This window comes from Salmo trutta, chromosome 10 (assembly GCF_901001165.1).
Source record: "Salmo trutta chromosome 10, fSalTru1.1, whole genome shotgun sequence".
In the NCBI taxonomy this organism is placed as follows: domain Eukaryota; kingdom Metazoa; phylum Chordata; class Actinopteri; order Salmoniformes; family Salmonidae; genus Salmo; species Salmo trutta.
Window position 1 is genome coordinate 2800972 of NC_042966.1, and position 21514 is coordinate 2822485.

Sequence of the window (21514 nt, forward strand, 5' to 3'; positions counted from 1 at the left end):
GAATGTAGTATCAGTAGACAAAACATGAACCTGAACTAAACTGAACTAAGTTATTGTTCTCTCTTTTCAGCTATGTGACAGCCTCAAAAATGATACTCCTTTGAAAGGGTCTGCAGCGAATCACAGCCAGCCGCCAGAGAGAAGTAAATGTAACCACAGGACATGTGACAGAGTTGATGGACACCCTATGTTCATCAATGGACAGAAAGTTCAACAGAATGGAATATAATCACGTGCTATCAGAAACCGCTGCACTTGACCCCAGGTTTAAGAAGTTAGCCTTCAGTGATGCCACAGCGATTGATGAGGCTCTTCAAAGAATAACCTCAGCAGCAGGGAGGGACAGCCCCAGCAGTCAGCTGGCTCAGGCACCAGGGCAACAGGAAGAAGAGGGATCAGATGGAGCAGAAGCACCAGCAGTAGTGCCACAAACGTCTGCTGTTTGGATGCTGTTTGACTGCTGTTTGATGCAGCACGAAGGAATCCCTCAGCAGATGCCATAATGGAGGTCCGATCCTATTTGGAGCATCTGCAGATCCTCTGAGCTGGTGGAAGAACAAGGCCTCTGTCTACCAACGGCTTACTAAAGTCATGACAGGGAGACTCTGCAGTGGCCACATCCGTTCCCTCTGAGAGGATCTTCCTGAAAACGGGACAAATAATTACTCAGAGAAGAAACAGCATCAACCCCTCGAAAGTGAGGCAGCTTGCATTTCTGAATGCAAATCTCTTTTAAAAGCAAAATATGGTCAGCATTGCTGTGTACTGCTGATTATAACATGGCAATAAAGAAGAGAGAGAAAAGAGGGACCAGTTGAATGTTTTAAGTGGGATGCTGCAGTTTTGCACATTGTTATTTATTTTTCTTTGATATGGTGCAATATTCTATTATTATGTTGTTCAGATTGTATTCGTTTTGAATCGTTAGATTTATATGCACTTTGTTTATATACATTAAAAAAGTTATACTTTAAATGCACATGTGTAATAGCATTCTTTCTCATAACAAATCAATGCATTTTTAAATACATTGTGGTTAAGGTAGAGTAAGATTTCATTTAATAATTTAATTAGAATTGTTTTAACACCAATCATAGTCAAATTATCGCAAATTGTTTGACTTGAAAAAAACTTTGAAGAGCCATTTGGGAGCCAAAAGGTGTATATATACTGAACAGGTGACACTTAGATTGGACACAGGTGGACTTTACATTTACATTTTACATTTTAGTCATTTAGCAGACGCTCTTATCCAGAGCGACTTACAGTAGTGAATGCATACATTTCATAAAAAAAAAAAATTGTACTGGCCCCCCGTGGGAATCGAACCCACAACCCTCGTGTTGCAAACACCATGCTCTAACAACTGAGCCACAACTTTATTTAACTAATTACGTGACTTCTGAAGGTAATTGGTTGCACCAGATCTTATTTAGGGGCTTCAGAGAAAAGGGGGGTGAATTCATACAGTTGAAGTCGGAAGTTTACATACAACTTAGTCAAATACAGTTAAACTCAGTTTTTCACAATTTCTGACATTTAATCCTAGTAATAATTCCCTGTCTTAGGTCAGTTAGGATCACCACTTTATTTTAAGAATATGAAATGCCAGAATAATAGCAGAGACAATGATTTATTATAGCTTTTATCTCTTTCATCACATTCCCAGTTGGTCAGAAGTTTACAAAGCCTCAATTTGTATTTGGTAGCATTGCCTTTAAATTGTTTAACTTGGGACAAACGTTTTGGGTAGACTTCCACAACCTTCCCACAATAAGTTGGGTGAATTTTGGCCCATTCTTCCTGACAGAGCTGGTGTAACTAAATCAAGTTTGTAGGCCTCCTTGCCCGCACATGCTTTTTCAGTTCTGCCCACAAATTTTCTATAGGATTGAGGTCAGGGCTTTGTGATGGCCACTCCAATACCTTGACTTTGTTGTCCTTAATCCATTTTGCCACAACTTTGGAAGTATGCTTGGGATCATTGTCCATTTGGAAGACCCACTTGCGACTAAGCTTTAACTTCCTGACTGATGTCTTAAGATGTTGTTTCAATATATCCACATAATTTCCCCACCTCGTGATTCCATCTATTTTGTGAAGTGCACCAGTCCCTCCTGCAGCAAAGCACCCCCACAACGTGATGCTGCCACCCCCGTGCTTCACGGTTGGGATGGTGTTCTTTGGCTTGCAAGCCTCCCCCTTTTCCCTCCAAACATAACAATGGTCATTATGGCCAAACAGTTCTATTTTTGTTTCATCAGACCAGAGGACATTTCTCCAAAAAGTACGATCTTTGTCCCCATGTGCAGTTGCAAACCGTAGTCTGGCTTTTTTTATGGTGGTTTTGGAGGAGTGGCTTCTTCCTTACTGAGCGGCCTTTCAGGTTATGTCGATATAGGACTCGTTTTACTGTGGATATAGATACTTTTGCACCTGTTTCCTCCAGCATCTTCACAAGGTCCTTTGCTGTTGTTCTGGGATTGATTTGCACTTTTCGCACCAAAGTACGTTCATCTCAAGGAGACAGAACGCGTCTCCTTCCTGAGCGGTATGATGGCTGCGTGGTCCCATGGTGTTTATACTTGCATACTATTGTTTGTACAGATGAACGTGGTACCTTCAGGCGTTTGGAAATTGCTCCCAAGGATGAACCAGACTTGTGGAGGTCTACAATTTCTTTTCTGAGGTCTTGGCTGATTTCTTTTGATTTTCCCATAATGTCATGCAAAGAGGCACTGAGTTTGAAAGTAGGCCTTGAAATACATCCGCAGGTACACCAATTGACTCAAATGATGTCAATTATCAGAAGCTTCTAAAGCCATGTCATCATTTTCTGGAATTTTCCAAGCTGTTTAAAAGCACAGTCAACTTAGTGTATGTAAACTTCTGACCCACTGGAATTGTGATACAGTGAATTATAAGTGAAATCATCTGTCTGTAAACAATTGTTGGAAAAATTCCTTGTGTCATGCACAAAGTAAATGTCCTAACCGACTAGCCAAAAGTATAGTTTGTGAACAAGAAATGTGTGGAGTGGTTGAAAAATTAGTTTTAATGACTCCAACCTAAGTGTATGTAAACTTCAGACATCAACTGTAGGCTAGACTTTTTGTTGACTACATCTGGTGGGTGACAACTGCCTATTTTCATCACGACAATACTATTTTTGGATTTACCTAATGTTTCAAATCAGGTACAAGAGCATATGCTGTATATTCATTTTATTTATGTTCTTACAGTTAATGGAACCCACTCTGTGCTGGGAATGAAAAGTGAGATGCTTTGTTAATATAATAACCACTGTTGAATACATTTGTTAAACTGTATCAGTTTTCATTCTTGTTTTAAACAGCTAATAATAATTAATACTGCAAATTAAATTCTCAATTGTATCTCATCTCATTAATCAAGCTCATGTATAGCTTCTGTAGTAATTTTAAGAGAAATGAGACATTGAGGAGAAGTTGCACATACAATGTAGAGATCTCCTTTATGGCGCATACTGTAACGCTCGTCGTTAGAAGGAGAAGTGGACCAAGGCGCAGCGTAGTAAGTGTTCATGATATTTTAATTCAAGAAACACTCAAACAAGAATAACCAAAAGCAACAAAACGAAAGCGAACAGTTCCGTCAGACACTAAACAGAAAATAACCTCCCACAAACACAGGTGGAAAACAGGCTGCCTAAGGATGATTCCCAATCAGAGACAACGATAGACAGCTGCCTCTGATTGGGAACCACACTCGCCCAAAAACAAAGAAACAGAAAACATAGACTTCCCCACCCTGACCTAACCAAACATAGAGAATAATACGGATCTCTACGGTCAGGGCGTGACACATACTTAGATATTCCTGATTTGATTACCTCAGACAAAGAGCATTAGTCTAATTAAAGTCTCAAAACTTGTCTCAGGAACTTTAAAATAAGAGGCAAGAAGGAGCTCAACGGTATACAATGATGAGACCTCTGCTGATCATACTTCTCGAATACTGCTAAAACGATAATCTCAATTCAACTTCTTGTCCTATATATGTCTCAAAAGTCTCTAACTTCATCTCAATATTTCTCCTAAGGGGCCTTTAGGAGCAATAACCCAGACACAAACAGTCACAGAATGATTCAAAATTGAGAAGCTCTAGGTAGTCTCAAAAGGTCTGGACGATATCCAAGTGAGCAACAGATTTTTTTCCTATGGGAATTCAAGAACGGTTTAAATGAAAATGTATGGCACAACAAAGTAGATGTACAAGCCAATAAAAATTTATAAAAAAGCCCCACAAAAATATTTTCTAGCACAGGCTTCTGAAAAACAACACAAATTAGATATACAATAAACCAAAAAAAGGCACTGTCGGAACAGGATTTTATGTTTTTAACTTAAGAACTATTTCATCCCCTTAGTCATTGGGCCCTCCCATTACCCCCCCCTTGCAGTCAGGTGCATATTTCAGGTAGGTTGACATCGCCTGTAGTATTTCTGCCTCCGTAGCCTTTGATTCACCAAGACTCACCCCTGCTGTAAAGTGGGAAAACAAATATTAGCTAGAGAAGGTATTCAAATGTCATGTAAAATGTCATGATTTGGACTCCTGGAAAGGTTTGAGTCCCCAAAGGTCCCTCTTCCCTTTGTTTGCTTTCATATTCATCGTGACATTAGGCCTCTGTATAAAACACAAAATATGTACTTTCCAAGCAACACACCATGACCTAATTTAAAAGTGAAGATGGCACGTGCCATCTCCTCATTGGTTATACTCACGTGGGTGATTGAAAGACGAACTGTTTAACCGGTAGTTGTGGTAATACTATGAAAGTTTAGATGCCAATCACCATATAAGTTCAAAGATGAAAAAGCCTGGAAGGAGGAGATGACTAGAAACGATTTGGTTGACTGTTTTATGTAATAACAACTCAATGTTAATATCCCAGGACAAATTAGCTAGCAACAGCAAGCTAGCTAAATAGGACAAATTAGCTATCAACAGCAAGCTAGCTAAATAGGACAAATTAGCTAGCAACAGCAAGCTAGCTAAATAGGACAAATTAGCTAGCAACAGCAAGCTAGCTAAATAGGACAAATTAGCTAGCAACAGCAAGCTAGCTAAATAGGACAAATTAGCTAGCAAGTGTAAGCTAACGAGCTAAATTGCCATTCATCTTTAATGCTTTTCGACCTGTCCCCAAATTAATGTAATTGGTTCAGAGTTTGTTTTGTTATTTTAACCTGCGTTTGGTGTGGGGGGACAAAATAAATGTATGCATGTTAGGGTTGAACTGGCTATTTGTATGCATAACCTTTATAATATACCGGGGAAGCTACGCTACAATATTAAGTATATAAACTACGGATAAATCAACTGCTGAAGACAGGAAGAACGACACCCGGCGACAGGAAGTGCGTCACGAGGCTGGGACCAGCCTACACGCCGACGATAGGAGGAGCAAGTTTAAACCACGCTCCTCCTCCCTCTGACAGGCCAGCATTGAGCGGGAACTATCTCTGTCAGAGTATAAAAGAGAGAACAATAGAATGTGACGCCCTCTTCTTCTGTCTGCCCTGCGAGGTGTCACAGAGAGACCGTATACGAACGACATATTTACCATACACGTGTTTGCATTAATTAAAGTACAGCTAAATCAGAAGTTACTATGTGCTGACTATTTTGTTCTGATACCAGAAACGAATTGACGCAACTTTAACATGCACGATGGGGCACGCGCGCAGCCGGTTTGGGTTCCGTGTTAGTGGATATTGGCTCCACAGTTGGCTCATGACATTCATCAATCCTCTGAAAGTAGCAAAGAGCAATCAAAAATCAGAAATTCAGTTGTTGATACAACACTTTAGATAGAAAATGTGTACTTCAGTAAAGTTAGAGGGGCAATCTGCAAACAATAACAAAGCCATCACACTGCCACCGACATGCAATAAAACAGTGTAATTGTCCAATACAAAAGGTGTGTTGTTCATTAGGTCAGTAAGGTGAAATATGGTGCAAAGAAAGAGTATCTTTATACAACTTTGATTAATCCTGGTAAGAACTTATTCCATAATTCTGAGAAAATGTGCTTGTTGAATGTAGCGAGAGAGAGCCCATTGAATTGAGAGAAAGAGCGAGAAAGACGCGTATTTGACGAAGATGAGAGGGAAGGGCCGAGAGAAGAGGGAGTGGGACCCGGATGCTGATGCAAAGGAAGAGGAGAGAGAATATATCGATTTACGGCAAGAAAAGCAAAGGACTATAAACGGGGAGGCCCTCTCACGCAACGTCTGCAATTATATAAAAATGAGTATATCTAGTAAAATGTCAATACATATGTAGCTATTTATTTTTCACTAGCAAATCGTTGAATGATTGAAATTGGAACCGGCGAGGGAGACACGCCAAAGGAGAGAGAGGATGCTGTGATACATTTACTGGCAGTGATAGAGCGAGAGGGAGGGAGGGGGAGGGTGACACGGTAAAGATGGTTGTTTTGCAAGGGGTGCATCTTTCTTCCAAAAAAATCGCTACAGTGTGGCTGTTGGACATAACATATATTTTCACTTTACAAAGAAACTTCAAAATGATCCGATTTTGACAGACGTGGATAGATGTAGGCTGACCACAGTGTATGGTAGCACTTGTGTGGCTAACTCGAAGAAAACATGCTGCTCCACTTGTGATAATCGGCCTGACAGTGAATACCATTTACATCAGTCTGCATTGAACTATAAGGACGTTTTATGTTGCAATACATTGTTTGAATGAATTGATGTAGCAGGTTGCAGATAGACAAGAAATGGTGCAATCAAAACGAACGTTGATAAATATCTATAAATGATTGTCGCTGTCAAACTGAAATAGCTATTGGTACCTGTTATGCTATGTGGATTGACCAATGTATCATAAGCGAAGCTAGTTAAAATCTGAAAACTGACATACAGGCCAACCATGTTATCAATCTTGTCATACTTGTTATCACGATAGGTGTCGCTGTTTTGAGTTTAGGCTAGTGCATAACATGATATTTGTGTCAGCAATCCATTTATTCAGCTGTTGATTGTTCAGTTTCAATATAAGACGTCTATATTCACTAAGAAGTAAAACCTCACAAATCAGTGGAGGTAGTAGGTTTTGTCTGGGAACATGAAATATTACCCACAATTCTTAATTCAGTATTTATCCTGCCTTTAACTCAGACTGGGGTTATAGGTCGATATCTCAAAGTTGCATTGCAATCTTTTCCTAACCATTACTTGTCATTGTTATACAGACTTCCTTTTTTATTTGGGGACAATCATTTGTGAAATTCACCTAGATACAGAGCTAGTTATCAACATTGGTCACTATAAGTTGTAGTCAGTAGTTAGAGCAGTATGAGTAAGGAACTGTCACTAAGTCAGACAGCTCAATATGTTGGGCCATATCGAATGGAAAAAACACTGGGAAAGGGCCAGACAGGTGAGTTCTGAATTGTTTGGCTCAAAGTGCCTCAATTGTAAATAATATTGTGTTTGTGTGTGTTTATCATGGGATGGAGGGCTGGATGACAGGTGGGTGGGTGAATAGATAGATGGATGTAATATACACTCACCGGCCCGTTTATTAGGTACACCCATCTAGTACAGAGTCGGACCCCCTTTGCCTCCAGAACAGCCTGAATTCTTCTGGGAATGGATTATACAAGTTGGAAATGTTCCACAGGGATGTTGGTCCATGCTGACGCGATGGCATCACATAGTTGCTGCAGATTGGACCGCGGTACACCACCGCCACCAGCCTGTACCATTGACACCAGGCAAAATGGGTCCATGGACTCATGCTACTTACATCAAATCCTGACTGCCATAAGCATGACGCAACATGAACTGGGATTCCTCCTCAATTGTCCAGTGTTGGTGATCGCGTGCCCACTGGAGCTGTTTCTTCTTGTTTTTAGCTGATAGGAGTGGAACCCGGTGTGGTTGTCTGCTGCAATAGCCCATCCGGATTGACGAGTTGTGCGTTCAGAGACTCCGTTCTGCACACCACTGTTGTACTGAGCCATTATTTGTCTGTTTGTGGCAAGCCTGTTAACTTGCACCATTCTTGTCATTCTCCTTTGACCTCTCTCATCAACAAGTTGTTTTCACCCACAGGACTGCCGCTGACTGGATGTATTTTTTTCTTCTTCAACATTCTCTGTAAACCCTAGACACTGTCATGCGTGAAAAGCCCAGGAGGACGGCCGTTTCTGAGATACTGGATCCGGCGTGCCTAGCACCAACGATCGTACCACACTCAGTCACTTAGGTCACTCGTTTTTTTCATTCTAACTCATTCTAATCGAACAGTAACTGAATGCCTCGATTCCTGTCTGCCTGCTTTATATAGCAAGCCACTGCGATGTAACTTACTGTCTGTAGGTACAATCCATTTTCGTGAATGGGGTGGTGTATCTAATAATCTGTCCGGTGACTGTATATGTTTTATGACTGTGTTATGAATGCATAATACTTATATTAAAAGGGTGAACATGTGACTCTCAGGCTTGGTGAAGCTTGGCGTTCACTGCATTACAGGACAGAAGGTAGCCATCAAAATAGTCAACAGGGAGAAGCTGTCAGAGTCAGTTCTGATGAAGGTAAGACGTTGATGATGATGATAATAATAATGATGAAAATAAGGATATCCCAGTATGATGCCTACTTTTCTAGACTGACCATTTCATGATTAACTGTCTGTTTGCAATAGTTACAATAGCAATATAACTGTAATGCAATGTACATAGTACAGACAATTTGCAATAGTAATGAAATGATATGCATACATTGGCTTTCTCACTCTGTAACAAGACACGTTTCATCAAGTATGCATTAAGAGTGAACACTGGAATGTAAATTCCTCTCAAATTACAATTTGTATATCTTTCTCTTCCCCCTCTCTATTTATATTCCCCCCTCTCTTTCTATCCCCATCTCTTCTCTCTCTCCCTATATCCCCCCTCTCTATCCCCACCCCTCTCTTTCTCCCGCTCTGTCTAGGTGGAGAGGGAGATTGCCATCCTGAAGCTGATTGAGCATCCGCATGTGTTGAAGCTGCATGACGTTTACGAGAATAACAAATACCTGTGAGTTCATTCATTATACATTCAGGAGCGACCCTCTGTTCTGCCTGTACCCTATAGCTCTAGACCCGTGGGTGTGATGTGTAAATATTACTCGAAGGACTGTATTAATCCGCTCTGTCTGTCTCTTGAAGTCTGTGTAGATTTCTGTCATCAAATCTCCTAATGACTTCAATGTATGTTCTATGCAAAAATCCTAATTACACAGGCCTATCCTCAGGTTAGGATTCAACCCACTTGAAATGCTTGCTCAATTCCTCTCTCTCTCTCTCCCCAACCTTCACCCCTTTCATTGTATTTCTTCCGCTCACCCCTCTCTCCCCATCTATATCACCCATCACTCTCTATCTCTGTCACTCCCCCCCTCTCTCTCTTTCTGTCTATCACCCATCTCTGTCTCTCTCTCTCTCGCCCCCTCCCTGTAGGTACCTGGTGTTGGAGCATGTGTCAGGTGGGGAGTTATTTGACTATCTGGTGAAGAAAGGTAGGCTGACACCTAAAGAGGCCAGGAAGTTCTTCCAACAAATCATATCGGCCCTGGACTTCTGTCACAGTCATTCTATCTGGTAAACGACTACATTCATGTACAAAATCATTGTGAGTCTGTGAGTGGCCTGCGTGGTCGAGCGGTTAGAGCTGCTGACCCTGGCACACATTATGCCAGAGTTGGCATGGTTTCGAATCCGGCCAACTGCTCTGACTCATCCACCCCCTACCTCCTTTCCTGTTTTTCCTCTACTGTCCTATCTTTTCAATAAATGCACAACATATCTGAAACAGTTGGGATGGCGCACTTTAACAGTTTGTATCAGTTTTTTCTTCTTTCAAGCGGCACCTGATTGAGCTTGCCTGGTGCAATGGGACCACTGGAATGGTCCAAAAATACAAACCCCAACCATATAACACTACAGGCAGGCTCAATCAAATGGTCTGGTGGGGTCTAAATGTTTTTATGCTTCCTTAATTATTAAGTAATTATATTCTATACATCCGCGGTCTCAGTGTTGTTAACACTTACATCCGTTGATAATTCAATATCTCACTAATAAAGTAATTATATTCTAATCTATTCTATCCTACTCTTCTCTAATCTACTTTATTCACTCCATCCTACAGTCACAGAGACCTGAAGCCAGAGAACCTGCTCCTGGATGAGAAGAACAACATCCGCATCGCAGACTTTGGCATGGCCTCCCTACAGGTGGGGGACAGCCTGCTGGAGACCAGCTGTGGGTGAGTATGCTGTGTGTGCGTGCGGGTGTGTGTGTCTTATGTGCTGGTAAATGCTTACATCTTCTCAATGCCCCATTTCTATCCATTTCAGATCCCCACACTATGCCTGTCCAGAAGTGATCCGGGTAGGTTCCTGCTCATCCTCCCTTTTCATAATTCTAAGTGGCTAAGATCATTTAACCAAGTGAGATAGAAATGTAATGATTGGTAAGACACAAGAAATGTAAGTATTTGATAAGGTAAGAGATTGCTATTACCAACAATGTGTAAGTAGGGAAAGATACATGTTGGGTTGTTAACCGTTGTTGCATAGTTGACATTTCGATCTCACATTTCGATTTCTCGCCATCTGTCTCTCTTAGGGAGAAAAGTATGATGGTCGCAGGGCAGATGTGTGGAGCTGTGGAGTAATCCTTTTTGCTCTGCTGGTGGTGAGAAAGTATCTTCTGATATTTTTGCCTTATGCCCTACACCTACCCAATTCTTTCAGATCTACAGGAGGGCCTAGGGTGGAGGTGCTAGGGGTCATTTTGGAATTAAGTATTCATGGAGTTGGGTTATAACCTTGTGACCCAACATTACTGCTTGTTTTCCTTGACACAGATTAAGCCTAGTCCTAGACATGTTCAATGGCGATTTTCCATTGAAGGTGCTTCTTAGTCCAGGACTAGGCTTAATATGTATGGAAAACCAGCCCTACGTGTTCGTAAGTGTAGTCCTGCCTCCCAGTCTTTGTAAAAGGGCCTATTTAACAGTAACATTCTCTTCTCTGTAGGGTGCCCTACCATTTGACCATGACAACCTGCGTCAGCTCCTTGAGAAGGTGAAGAGCGGGGTGTTTCACATGCCTCACTTCATCCCACCAGACTGCCAGGCACTGCTCAAAGGCATGATCGAGGTTGACCCCGACAAGAGACTTAAGGTACAAGAGAGGGGGATAGGGAGGCAGAGGGGAGGGAGTAGTCAACCCTGACAACTTTTGTTTATTTTACCTTTATTTAACTAGGCAAGTCAGTTAAGAACAAATTCTTATTTACAATGACAGCCTAGGAACAGCGGGTTAACTATCTTGTTCAGGGGCAGAAAGACAGATTTTTACCTTGTCAGCTCAGGGATTCAATCTGGCAACTTTTCGGTTACTGGCCCAACGCTCTAACCACTAGGCTACCTGCCGTCCCAAGTTAAGAGACAGGACGGGTTGGGGTAGGGCAGGCGGAGCCATTTGGGGACGAATAGGGTGCCATTTGGGACACACTAAATAACATTTAGATGCCCAAAATGTATGCAAAACTGATGAGGTGGTATTTTCCAATTGCAAAAGTCAGGCCTAGCAGGAATTATTTACACCTTGCGCTAGCAGCCATCTGTGTGTGAACAGACTGGACTAATTGCTCCATCTGCCCTCTCGCCCTTCCAGCTAGAGGCCGTCCAGAAGCACTCCTGGTATCAGTAAGTATAGATTAGTTCGGTCTGCCTTTGAATTATATTGAGAATTTGAAGTTGATGTCAAACGTTGTGTATTGTGCCCAGTTTTTGGTTGACTAACATGGGGGGTATTGTGTGTGTGCGCATGTATCTTTTTGTTTGTCTGTCTGCGTGTTTGTTTGTCTCAGGTCGGGTCGCAACGAGCCATGTCCCGAGCAGCCTCCTCCCAGGAGTGTGTGTATGGGGCGCATCCTGTATTTGACCGAGCTGGACCGCATGCGCTCTCTGGGCAGCTTTAGAGACCACGGGCAACTCACGCGCAACCTGCAGTGTGAAGAGTAAGTGTGTGTCTGTTCATCTGTGTGCCCATGTTCTTCTTCTCTCTAATTTCAATTCTTTCAATTGTTTTGTCTTGCTCAGGGGTCTGCAACCGCGGCTCCCTGGTTATTTATAGATTTCCCCCCCAAAAACAAATATATATCTAACATTTTTCAATCAGAAATAGATGGGTTTGGAAAGATTGGGACTATCTGAAATAGGCTACATTAAAATCTACAGGACAATACATATAAGAAATAGCCTGTTCCATGTTAAGTTGCTGAAAGTTTGCAGACTAGGCCTGTCTGAATGGGCAAGTTTCTCATTTCTAAAAGTAAAGTAAAGAAACAAACAACACTTAACTAATTGAACTAATTCCATCCCACCAAAACAGGCAGAAATTTCAGGTGCTCTTTTCAAACAGCGCTTACACTAAAAGGGCATTATCATTTTCACAAATTCACAGTATTATTCCAACTTCATAGTGTGGAAATATATATTAATTAAACACAGGAAAATCACGTTGTTGACTGCAATGGGCCTTTAATGTATGATTTTAGAGAACATTCATTTGCATATCTCAAGATAGGATTTCATTTTCTTTGAGCACTTCCCAAATCCCCCCTCCCTCTCCCTCCCCCAGAGACAACCAGGAGAAGATGATCTACTATCTCCTGTTGGACAGGAAGGAGCGTTACCCCAGTTACGAGGATGAAGATCTGCCGCCCCGAAATGACGTAGGTGAGTCCCTAGGTGGCAGGAGCGAGCCACTGACCGCACTGACACTCTCCATCCCTGTCTGGTCTACTGTCTTCCTCCTGCCCCCGTCTCTGTGTCTGGGCATGTACCTCTCTCCTGCTTCTCCACTGACACGCGTGCCACGCACACTTCCTGGACCCACCTTTTAAACTGCTCAATTTGGTGTCTGACAGTGTGGGGGGGGTGCATGTATGGGTTGTCTGTGTGTGTATAGGGATATTTTTTGTATTTATGATAGGCTTATTACTATTAGAGGTCGACCGATTTGGGATTTTTTTTCAACGCCGATACCGATTAATCGGCCAATTTATATATATATATATATATATATATATATATATATGTAATAATGACAATTACAACAATACTGAATGAACACTTATTTTAACTTAATATAATACATCAATAAAATCAATTTAGTCTCAAATAAATAATGAAGCATGTTCAATTTGGTTTAAATAATGCAAAAACAAAGTGTTGGAGAAGAAAGTAAACGTGCAGTATGTGCCATGTAAAAAAGCTAACGTTTAAGTTCCTTGCTCAGAACATGAGAACATATGAAAGCTGGTGGTTCCTTTTAACATGAGTCTGCAATATTCACAGGTAAGAAGTTTTAGGTTGTAGTTATTATAGGACTATTTCTCTCTATACCATTTGTATTTCATATACCTTTGACTATTGGATGTTCTAATACGTACTTTAGTATTGCCAGCCTAATCTCGGGAGTTGATAGGCTTAAAGTCATAAACAGCGCAATGCTTGAAGCACAGCGAAGAGCTGCTGGCAAATGCAGCAAAGTGCATTTTGGATGAATGCTTACTAGCCTGCTACTGCCTACCACCACTCAGTCTGACTGCTCTATTAAATCATAGACTTAATTATAATATAATAACACACAGAAATACGAGCCTTAGGTCATTAATATGGTCAAATCTGGAAACTATAATTTCGAAAACAAAACGTTTATTCTTTCAGTGAAATACAGAACCGTTTCCATATTTTATCTAACGGGTGGCATCCATAATTCTAAATATTGCTGTGACATTGCACAACCTTCAATGTTATGTCATAATTATGTAAAATTCTGGCAAATTAATGACGGTCTTTGTTAGGAAGAAATAGCTTTCACACAGTTCGCAACGAGCCAGGCGGCCCAAACTGCTGCATATACCCTGACTGCTTGCACGGAACGCAAGAGAAGTGAAACAATTTCCCAAGTTAAAAGAAATTCATGTTAGCAGCCAATAATAACTAAATATGCAGGTTTAAAAATATATACTTGTGTATTGATTTTAAGAAAGGCATTGATGTTTATGGTTAGGTACACATTGGTGCTCCGACAGTGCTTTTTTCGCAAATGCGCTTGTTAAATCACCTGTTTGGCGAAGTAGGCTGTGATTCAATGATAAATTAACAGGCACCGCATTGATTATATGCAATGCAGGACAAGCTAGATAAACTAGTAATATCATCAACCATGTGTAGTTAACTAGTGATTATGTTAAGATTGATTAATTGTTTTTTATAAGATAAGTTTAATGCTAGCTAGCACCTTACCTTGGCTCCTTGCTGCACTTGCATAACAGGTAGTCAGCCTGCCACACAGTCTCCTCGTGGAGTGCAATGTAATCGGCCATAATCGGTGTCAAAAATGCCGATTACCGATTGTTATAAACTTGATATCGGCCCTAATTAATTGTCCATTCCGATTAATCGGTCGACCTCTAGTTACTATGTACAGTCAGGTCAATAATGTTTGCCACCGTTGATAAAGATGAGCAAAAAATACTGTATAAAACAGAGCTGTTGGAAAACGTGTGGCAACACAGCATTTGCCCCAGTACTTTTCAATCTGCCACACCACTTTCAAAGCAGCAGCACTGAACGTGTTTACCAGACATATTCATTAGTTCACGTCATAGAAAAATGTAGAAAAACATTTTGCAACATGGTAGAAAGCAGCCGTTTCTTATTGGACAAGTTGATGGTGCCTCCCCCAATTTCATCCCGTTTGCCTCTGTTTTGTCTAGTGAGTACAACCCTGTTCCTGGGATTTCATGCAACCTCCAAACTCGCAGCTACAAGTGGATTAGCTTGTCAGTCACAGTGGTCTACTAGCTACAGCCTACAGAGCTTCATCAACCGCGCCTCTCAACAACTAGGTTTGGTTGCACCAGCACCTTGTTGCTTGACTCTGCACTCTACACTTGGTTTCTTTCTTCGCTCACGCTCCTCACCTGCCTGCCTGGTTGCCTGCCCCATGAGAGAGCGAACACACATTTCCATGGGAAACAAGGTATGTGTTAATAAAATCAGTTTAGTCGTTCTCTAAAACTGGCTAGAATGACCCAATATATATATATATATAGCTAGCTAACAAAACGACTAATGTTAGCTTTAGTAGCCTAGCTAGATAGATAACAGTATTTAGCTAGGTTAATGCAATAATGTAGCCAGCAGCTAACGTTCATAATTTAGACTCACTGAATAAATGTGTTTGGCGCAGGATAAAGAAGATTAAATGACCTACTGCTGCTATCCAAGGCCATACTGAAGTTTCTGAAAAGGTTAGTCAGCCAGATGTTAGTCCAGTAATGTTTGATTTATTATTTTATTTCCACCTCTGGTGTTTGTGGCACAAATTTCACAGTCTTAAAAGTAAAAAACCTACACATTCTGCCAAAGAGCAGTCTACACAGACAATATGCACACATTTTTCCAACCATAACAGAATTGCAGAAAGAGAGAATTTATTGATGGTTACCACCATAACTTTCACAAATACAGAGACAGGCAGCCATCATGGTGTCAGTCTTTTTTGACTAGCTAGTGCATTAGTGACACTTACTGATATGAACTGGTAATGCAGGTTTGGTTAGAATAGATTACAATAGAATGAATGACGTTCAATAAAATCTACTTAATGAAAAGGGGGATATTATTTAATGAATATGTTGAAAGTAGTTGATTTAAGATTGAATATATGGATTTTACAGGAAATCAGTTCCTACAGTGAGCGCCAGGGAACCAACCTCTGGTGGGCCAGATGGAGACCAGGACAACAACACAAGTTTAGTGGTTTTATGACTTAGGCTACACATAAAACATGCTTTGTTACAAACTCTACTGTGTATATGTAAACCTGCCTTCTTACATAAAGTTTACATAATTAATAATTGCAGAAGAGTGCTGTAGTCAGACAAACAAATAATAGGTTTTATGACATAAAATTAAAATACTTTTCAACATTGAAACCTGTCTATCTTTTACATTTTTCAAAGTCCACTGCTTAACGTTGTGTGTGTATATAGAGCGAAATTCATATTTAAAGACATTGTAACCATTCTTTGCATAATGCTCAGCCCTGCTACAGTAGTTCACTAAACTATGTTGTTTGTTGAAGTTGTTGTCTCTAGCTCTTTTGAGATCAGATTCAGAATGAATAATAACAAAGTTTGTGGTAGTTTGAAAGGGTTTGATCCACCGTAGCGTAGGAATTCAAATGACCTAACAAGAAAACCACAAGCCCTATAGTCATAGCTTCTCTTTTCATCCTTGCTATCTATAATAATAATATTTTGTTGTAGTCTATGAGTAGGACCCAGAGTTTTACCTGACCAGGTCATGACATCAGGAAAAACTCCAGGCCCCAGAAAAGACATAAGAATTTTGCCACACCACCTTTGAACCCGTGGTGCCACCTCTGGTATATAATACAAATACTGAGCTATATTGTGGTGCCACCTCTGGTATATAATACAAATACTGAGCTATATTGTGGTGCCACCTCTGGAATATAATACAAATACAAACTCTTTAAATATTGTATGTTCCAAAAAATGGGAAAGTATTATTTTATGGGGTTATCTGTTGTGCGTGGCCGAAGAGCTTTATTTTCATGTCATTTGACCATAGCACCGGTTCCAATCCAAATGCCAATGCTGTTTACATTTGTTGGATGACATGAAAATAGAGCTGTTTGGCCATTCACACCAGTGGTTCATTTTGTATCGATAGAAAGATGCAGAAAAAGGGGCCTCCAGAGTGGTGTAGCAGTCTAAGGCACTGCATTGCAGTGCTTGAGGTGTCACTACAGACCCGGGATCAATCCCAGGCTGTGTCACAACCGTCCGTTACCTGGTAGTCCCATAGGGCGGCGCACAATTGGCATAGCGTTGTTAGGGGAGGGTTTGGCCGGGCCGGGGGTGAGGCCCCTCTAGCGACTCCTTGTGTCAGGCTGTGCTCCCTTTAAGCTGTCGTCAGTTGAACAGTGTTTCCTCCAATACATTGATGCAACTGGCTTCTGTGTTAAGTGGGCGGGTGTTAAGGAGTGTGGTTTGGCTGGTCCTGTTTCAGAGGACGCATGACTCGAGCTTCGCCTCTCCTGAGCCCGTTGGTGAGTTGCAGCAATGAGACAAGAATATAATAGAAAAAAAATTATGCAGATAATAACCTCATACATTCCATTTGAGTAATATAGCAGACACCCTTATCCAGAGCCTCTTACAGTAGTGAGTGGTTACATTTTCATACTGGAATCGAACCCACAATCCTGACGTGGCAAGCACCATGCTCTGCCAACTGAGCCACACATGCCTACTGTAAAATATGGTGGTGGATCTTTGATCTTATAGGGGCATTTTCATTTTGCTTCCACTGGTCCTGGGGTCCTTGACGATATCATTAACTTTACCCAGTACCAGGTAATTTTTGCCAAAAACCTGGTTGCCTCTGCCAGGAGGCTGAAACTTGGCCGCAAGTGGATCTTCCTGCAAGACAATAACCCCAAGCACACGTCAAAATCTACACTTAAAAAAAAAAAAAATGATTGACCACAAAATCAACATTTTGCAATGGCAATCTCTCCGGACTTGAATCCAATTGAAAACCTGTGGTTTGAATTGAAGAGGGCAATGCATAAGTGCAGACGAAGGATATCAAGGATCTGGAAAGATTCTGTATGGGGGAAATGGTCAAAGTTCCCTCCCAATGTGTTCTCCAATCTCATAAAACATTTTAGAAAAAGGCTCAGTGCCATTATCCTGCCAAGGTGAGGTATTGAAAACAATAATTTTGACCCCTATCTTTTTGGAGAAAAAAAATTGTTTAACAGCTAATCTTTCTTTGAGCAATTATATTACTATAAAGTAATATACTTTTCAATTTTTTGGGGAGCATACAATATAGCGCAGTATTGGTATTATTTATTTTATACAGTCTTTTGCTCATCTTTATCAAGGGTGTCAAATTTGGACCTGACTGCACATGGTATGATCCGATTTAAGGGTAAGTTGGGGTTGGTGTTACTGCATGCTGTGCTAACTCCACCCTGGTGTCCCTCAGCGGACCCCCCTCGTAAGCGTGTGGACTCTCCCATGCTGACACGTCACAGCCGCTGCCGCCCGGAGAGGAAGAGCCTGGAGGTGTTGAGTGTGACCGAGCAGGGGTCTCCCACCCCACCACGCAGGGCCCTGGACACGGCCGCAAACAGCCAGAGGTACTGGGGTCTCACACACACTGTCCAGAAACACACACAAAGACAGAACATGCTTACTCTACAAACAAACATTTTTCTAGCCACATAGAATACACACAGTATAGATTATAATACATATACTAGTAAATAAGCCAACTGTGGACCTACTTGATGGTGGAATAATTTCCTTTTCACCTTTATGATGATGACATTTAACCTTGTGACCTCGTGACCTCTACAGGTCTCGCTCAGTCAGTGGGGCGTCCACCGGCCTTTCCTCCAGCCCTCTCAGCAGTCCCAGGGTAAGAGGCCTGTTGGCCAACACTTTTAACATCAACTCTGAATTGATAAAGTATACAACGTTGACTCTGAACTGTCTTTTTATATGTATGTCAAACATAAGTGTATTTTTTTGCAATGCTCAAAGATTCGGTTTTATTGCTGATTTGAAAATGCATTAACATTGCTTTAGCGTTTCCTCCGAGATTGTCCATCTCACTCAAGCTCCTTGATCATTCAGAGCCATTTTATATGTAATAACACCACTCTTATCAGAATAATTTTTACTCATTGGGAGTTTCTTTGTCATTTTTTCTTTTTCTTTTTCTGCTTCTCTACTCCATACTTTCTACCATATCCACCAAATTGATAGATGCACATTTTGTAGCGCAACACAGTACATAAAGTTAAACATGTTTGGTTAGCAGAATGAAAAAATATATATTTAGGCCTTCCTCTAGTTGGTCATTGTTGGTTTAAGCTTTTTGTTCAATTTGAGAAGTTGTGTTCCACTAACTGTGAAAATGTCAACATATTGGTTAAATTGTTTCTGTTCTGGATCAGCAAAAGCAGAAACCCTGTTTTACCACAGTCCTAGCATCACTACTGAAAGAGGAAGTTCATAGTTCAGAGTCATAATGTATTGCTTATGCCATTTTGTAGTGTTTTGTCTTCCATACTGTTTCTGACATGGAGGGATTTTTTGTGTACTGGGTTATCTAATATGTTTGCTTTAATTAAGTGATAAAAAAAGAGTGAGGTTGGAATATAAATGGCTGAATTCGAGGTCAGAACTAATGATTTTTCAATTAATTATACAAATAGCTCACACTGTCAGTGCAGTTTCTTCACCATCATACAAGAAGCATTCTTTTGTCATAACCCATAACACTCATTTCCATCCTTTTTCAATTTTTCCATTCCTCTCTCATCTTTTCCAATCCTCCACCCCTCCCCTAGTCCTATCAGAGCCCCGTCTTCACGTTTAGCCAATCAGACGTCACCTCCGCCACCCTTCACACTAAGGACCCATCCAAACCAGGAAGGGCTACCACTTCTCGGCCGGCCAGAGCCCTCAAAAAACCCAAAGCGTCCCAGAACCCCAAAATCCAGACCCTGCCCACCCCCACCAAGGGCGGCCGGCCCCACCTCCAACCCATCATGTCCGTCCCCATCCACAACTCGCCCTCCCGCTTGCCCTCGCCCCTCCTCTCACCCATCCCCCGCTTCTTCTTCCCCTCGCCCTCCGTGCTCAAGTTGGTCACTAAGAGCTTTTACCCCAACTCTGCCCACTCTGTGCCGCAGGTTACTCCCCAGGGCTCTCCGCTGCCAACCCCCATGGGCACCCCTATCCACCACCCCTCCTCCACCCCTCCCTCTAACTCTTCCTCCTCGTCCTCCTCCTTGCGGGTGGAGGGAGGTGGAGGGGTGGGTTCCCTGTCCCTGACTCCTCCCTCCAGCCCCGGAGGGGGCGGCATGGCGGCTAGCAGCTCCTCCCACTGGAGGACCCGCCTCAACTCGTTCAAGAACAACCTGCTGGGCTCGCCCCGCTTCCACCGCCGCAAGATGCAGGGTGAGAGGTCACAAGGTTTCTTTAGGTGTTTCCCCTAGAGGAAGTTGCAGTTAGGGCTGTTGCGGTGACAGCATTACCGCCACATCGGCAGTCATGAGTCATGGCCGCAGTAAAATTCTACGTCACGGTAATCTCCTCTTATGCACTCTGGACATGCATTAGTAATACCCAACTCGCTAATAATCATCAGGTCGCTAATGGACTGGTACTCAGGGCTCTATTATCCCTCTAACCAATCTGACATCAATGCAAAAGCAATCAAAAATAACAAACACATCATAAAACAGTATGTGCTTTTAAAACTTTTAAAAAGAAGTTCAAGAAGTTGAAATGGTCGCTGTGGATGTTGTTTCAAAGCCTACCGCAACGAAATGGACAGTGCTTTCTAAGGTGATGATTCATTCAAAGCACCATAATGCATATTAGAGCTTATGCATAAGCATAGGCCTATATATGAGCCCAAGCCCGAAAAGACCACCCCTGAACTAAAATAATGATTGTGCAGTTATACAATACATAGCCTACTGCATATTACACATGGCAGAAAAAGATAGTGTCTTTGGTACATCATTGGTACAGTACCTTGCAAAAGTATTCATCCCCCTTTGTGTTTTTTTTTATTTTGTTGCATTACAACCTGTAATTTAAATGGATTTTTATTTGGATTTCATGTAATGGACATACACAAAATAGTCCAAATTGTTGAAGTGAAATTTTAAAAATAACTTGTTAAAAAAATGCTAAACAATTAACAACGGAAAAGGGGTGCGTGCATGTTGTTGAAGTCGGAAGCTTACATACACTTAGGTTGAAGTCATTAAAACTTGTTTTTCAAACACTCCACCAATTTCTTGTTAACAAACTATACTTTGGCAAGTCGGTTAGGACATCTACTTTGTGTATGACACAAGTAATTTTTCCAACAGTTGTTTACAGACAGATTATTTAACTTATAACTCACTGTATCACAATTCCAGTGGGTCAGAAGTTTACATACACTAAGTTGACTGTGCCTTTAAACAGCTTGGAAAATTCCAGAAATGATGTCATGGCTTTAGAAACTTCTGATAGGCTAATTGACATCATTTGAGTCAATTGGTGTACCTGCGGATGTATTTCAAGGCCTACCTTCAAACTCAGTGGCTCTTTGCTTGACATCATGGGAAAATCAAAAGAAATCAGCCAAGACCTCAGAAAAAATGGTAGACCTCCACAAGTCTGGTTCATCATTAGGAGCAATTTCCAAACGCCTGAAGGTACCACGTTTATCTGTACAAACAATAGTATGCAAGTATAAACACCATGGGACCACGCAGCCGTCATACCGCTCAGGAAGGAGACGCGTTCTGTCTCC

The 21514-nt window shown here is 41.5% G+C and overlaps 1 pseudogene; it reads left to right on the forward strand.

Moving 5' to 3' along the window:
* The first annotated feature begins 6085 nt into the window (after nt 1-6085).
* Nucleotides 6086-21514, forward strand: part of LOC115200782 (serine/threonine-protein kinase BRSK2-like) — a 33341-nt pseudogene continuing 17912 nt past the window's right edge.